Source organism: Sciurus vulgaris (assembly GCF_902686455.1).
Source record: "Sciurus vulgaris genome assembly, chromosome: 7".
Lineage (NCBI taxonomy): Eukaryota > Metazoa > Chordata > Mammalia > Rodentia > Sciuridae > Sciurus > Sciurus vulgaris.
This window is the reverse complement of record NC_136467.1, coordinates 70319572-70324567: the sequence shown is the minus strand read 5'-3', so window position 1 is coordinate 70324567 and position 4996 is coordinate 70319572. Positions and strand designations below refer to the sequence as shown.

Here is a 4996-nt window from a genome sequence, read left to right as displayed (position 1 = left end):
AAACAAAATTTGATTCTCATTAATAAAGTGGTCATTTCACTTCAAAAGTATTCAATCTGGTATCAACAAACAGTATGATTGTGTTTTATACATTCTTTACAGTTACAGTATATTAAAACATCCATATTTCCAATTATTTAAAAAGTCAGCATTTTTATATTTGTTGCTATTATCTTAATAGTAAAACATTACAGTGTGCGTATATTCTAATTCTGTTTGCCTATTTTAAGATTGAACAATAATAGTGGTTTGCTAGAGGACAAAGTAGGAAGTTTAAACATAAAGAAAAATTTATTGAATTGAGTTAGAAATTGATGCATAAAATATGACTGATGAACTTGGAGAATAAGAGGCATTTATGCAAGCAACAGCTATATTTGATATCTGTGACCTTACATAATTTTGCAGTTACCACAGGATATTTATTTATTTATTTATTTATTTTGCTGGTAGCTGGTTACTTTTATAAAAAAGTTGAAACTTAAAGATATCATTTATAATGAACTTCTAAACTATTTTTCAGTAGCTGCATATTTTAAAATACTAGGAAATATTTTCTCCAAATACCGCTCTGAAATATTTCAATAACATTATCAAACCGAATAAAATGAGGAAATAGCCTAATGTACTGAGGTACAACTTAACAATCAAAATTTGCATTGAAGATGCTTAAAGTTATTGAAAAAATAGATGTTTCATGTGAAATATTAGATATCTAAAATATTACTGTCTTGGTTAATGTAAAAATGTTAGATATACCACACAAAATTTCTTAAATCAGAAACTAAAGTTTGCTATAGTTCTCCATGTTCTTATAGAGATATCACTAATCCATCACAATAAATTTCTGTTTTTGCAGTACAGACTGAAAAAACCTGCTAGAATCCCATGAAATGGAGATATAATGAAGCAAATACAGGCAAGCTTTAGTTCTTTTTAGCTTTCAATGATGTGATAAACTTGATGTTGAGACTGATCTACTCTTCTGTACAGTATGGGGAGCAAGAAATTTGGGGGTCATTTTCCATGGACTTTTGCTGCTAGATTGATCTTATAAAAAACAGACCAATGTTGATGCTCAATGCCTATAATAATCTATGCATGTTTATTTCTTAATTATTTGGATTGATTATAACAGGGAAATTTGGCTTCTCACAATTTTGCAGTTTCCAATGTAGTCACCTCTGTATCCTCAGGTGATCAAATAATCATTTGCAAGAACAAAATTATGGTACTGATCGTAGTTCAAGAACAAAAACTAAAGGTAAGCCTTAAAACTAACGCCTTGAAATCATGTGTGCAAATAGGAAATGTCTGATTTTTAATTTTCAGTACTAGAGATTGAAGCCAGGGCCTTTGGCATGCAAGGCAAGCACTAGGCAATCATTGAGCCATATCTCCAGCTCCAGGAAATGCCTTATTTTTAAAAAATGATTAATTATACCAGTATAGTGTTAAACAAACCTCCAAAGAGTTCCAAGCTTTTCTAGTTGTGAGACTGTGTTAATTTTACAAAAACTTTAGTTCTTAAATTTCTCAACATTCTTTTTTTTCATTTAGCAATTAAGTAATTATTTTCAAAGAGTTATGAAAACAATGAGAAATAAACTAAGGAAGTATGGTTGTGTTTTAATACTAAAGGTACTATTTAATAATACTCAAGAATGTGTCAATTAATAGGTCTCAGTAAATGCAAAAACAAGAACTTAGACAGTGATCCAGGACAAGCCAAGTGTGTGCTCTGTAGTGTCCAGGGATACCTGGTTTGTAATCTTCACTTCCCTTTTGAAATATGCTTGTTATATTTTCTTTCTGAAGATTGATTTTCTCTGCCTGGTTGCATATGATAGATTTATCTTACTCTCTACATCTTGTATTACTAACATAGTATTGTAAATAATCGTCAAAATAACTTCACACTTTACTTAGTTGTTTACTATTAGTGATATTGATAATGCAATTTGAAACCATTTATAAATATTGTGAGATAAAGTGTGTAAATAATTACATTAATTACATAATTAATTATTACATGACCTTTAGTAGCAGCTAAAGTCAAATGTAATTGAATAGAGATATGAATGTAAGGTTACAGATATTAAATAACAATCTTCTGTAACAGTAAAATTAATTTTAATATGAACTTGTTAATCATAAAATTTAATATAAAAGAGACATCTGCACACCCATGTTTGCTACAGCACTAAACATAATAGCTAAGGAGTGGAAACAACCTAATGGTCCATCAAGTGGTTAATGAATAAAGAAAATGTGTTACCCATCCACAGCAAAATACTAATCATCCATACATAGAATTAAATCCCATCATTTGAGACAACATGGGTGAAACGGATGTCATTTTGAACTGAATGTCATTTTGATAAGTAAAATAAACCAGGCAGAAAAAAATAAGTTCCACATGATGCCACTCATGTATGAAATCTAAAATCATGATGTCATAGAATTTGAGGGTAGCTTGGTGGTTACAGAGGCTGAGGAGAGAAATGGGTAGGAAGGGACGAAAAGAGGTTATCAATGGACAATAAGTTGCAGTTAGGAGTAAGGAGTACTGGTTCAAGAAGATGTCAGGAAGGGAAAGGAAAGGAAGGGATGGAAGAGAGGCATGGAAGGAAAGAGAAAGGAAGAAAAAAGCAAAGCCATGGTCTTTGAAAGAGATAGAACAAGAGTAAACAAAGCTGACTAAAATCAAGCAAAATAATTGTGTATCCCTGAAAGTAATTGAAATATTGATGTATTACTGTAAAAGTTAATAATTGAGGGAAAAAATAAGACGCTTTGCTTAAAAGGAGAAAATAAAAGGAATTCTAAATCTTGAAGAAAATCTCATTTTCATAGAATGATTTATCAGCTAATGATTTTTTAAAGTTTTTAAAAATATTTTCTTTTAGTTGTGGGTGGACACAATACCTTTATTTTATTTTTATGTGGTGCTGAGGATCGAACCCAGGGCTTCATGCATGCTAGGTGAGCACTCTACCACTGGGCCACAACCCCAGCCCAGCTAATGATTTTTAAATTAACATTTTTCAACCCTTAATGAAATAATTAACTCCAGCAAGAGTTGTCAAATGGTCCTAAAATTAAAAGGTAACTTTCGAAGGGAGAAAAAAAATCATATTATTTACTATTCAGTAGACATTACTGAAAATTGGAGAGCATTTTTATTTAATAGTGGAGACTACTTGGTAATTACCACCATAATGAAGAGATTCAATTTATCATCACTAATATGAAGGCAATCTAATAATGTCTGACTTATATGTATTTTCCCAGAAGTGTATTGACTAAAATAATATAGCCTGTGATGAACACTATGCATCTTCATAGCAAATTAACTTTTACTTGATTGGCAAACTGAGAAACAATGTCAAAACAACATAGAAGTGTGTTGGTTCATATCTATTTTCATTTAAGCCAAGAAAAGCCAGAATGGTAGAAGTACAATCTGAGCAATATTGCCTGAGAAAACTCTGACATAGGAAAGAAGATAGATATCATGCTGCTTTTGTTACTATAGTTCTGTAGTATAATTTAAGGTCTGGTATCATGCCTCCTGCTTCAGTATTATCACTAAGGATTGCTTTGGTTATTCAGGGTCTCTTATTTTTTCCAAATGAATTTCATGACTTTTTTTCCTATTTTTACAAAGAACATCATTGGAATTTTAATAGGAATTGCATTAAATCTGTATAGTACTTTTTGTAGTATGGTTATTTTGACATATTAATTTTACCTCTCCAAGAACATGGGAGATCTATCCATCTTTTAAAGTCTTCTTCAGTTGCTTTCTTTAATGTTCTGTAGTTTTCATTGTAGAGGTCTTTCACCTCATTCATTAGATGGATTCCCAGTATTTTATTTTATTTTTTGAGGCTATTGTGAATGGGATAGTTTTTCTAATTTCTCTTTCAGCTGATTCATCATTGGGGTATAGGAATGTAATTGATTTGTGGGTGTTAATTTTATATTCTGCTACTTTGCTGAATTTGTTTATGAGTTCTGAAATCTTTCTGGTGGAGTTTTTTTGGTTTTCTAAATATAAAACTATGTCATCAGCAAATAGGGATAGTTTAAACTCTTCTTTTCCTTTTCGTATCCTGTTAATTTATTTCTTTTGTCTAATTGCTCTGGTTAAGTTTTCAAAGGCATGAAGACCAATGGAACAGAATAGAAGATACAGTGATAAACTACATAAATACAGTTATCTCATATAAGACAAAGTTGCCCTAAACATACATTGGAGAAAAGACAGCTTCTTCAACAAATGGTGCCGAGAAAAGTAGATATCTATACATAGTATAATGAAATTGAAATCCTATCTTTCACCTTGCAAAAAACTCAAGTCAAAGTGGATCAAGGACCTAGGCATTAGAGTGTAGACCCTGTGCCTCTCAGAAGAAAAAGTAGGCCCAGCTCTCCATTATGTCAGCTTAGAAGCCCAGTTCCTAAATAAGACTCCTGAAGCCAAGAAGTAAAATCAAGTCTCATTAAATGGGATGTTATCAAACTAAAAAACTTCTTCACAGAAAAGGAAACAATCAAGAACATGAAAGAAGAGCCTATGGAATGGAAGAAAATTTTTGCTAAATTCATCTCAGATAGATCATTAACCTCCAGAATATACAAAAACTCCAAAAACCTAACACCCCCAAAACAAATAACCCAATCAATAAATGGACAAAGAAACTGAACAGGCACTTTAGAGGAAAATAAATATGAATGGTCAACAAATATATGAAAAAATGTAAAATATCTCTAGCAATGAAATGCAAATTAAAACCACACTGAAATTCCATCTCTCTCCAGTCAGAATGGCAATTATGAAGAAATACAAACAACGATAAATGTTGGTGAGGATGTGGGGGGAAAGATTCACCTTGTACATTGCTGGTGGGACTGAAAATTGGTGCAGCCACTCTGGAGAGCTGCATAGAGATTCCTTAGAAAAATTTGAATGGAACCACTATTTGACCCA

The 4996-nt window shown here is 31.6% G+C and overlaps 1 long non-coding RNA gene across 1 annotated transcript; it reads left to right on the top strand.

The window, feature by feature from the left end:
• Window positions 1-1203: 1203 nt before the first annotated feature.
• Window positions 1204-4775, top strand: LOC306666822. The gene is made up of 3 exons (XR_013765408.1): window positions 1204-1264; window positions 2910-2985; window positions 4158-4775. It is a non-coding gene; the product is annotated as an uncharacterized lncRNA (long non-coding RNA).
• Window positions 4776-4996: the final 221 nt, after the last annotated feature.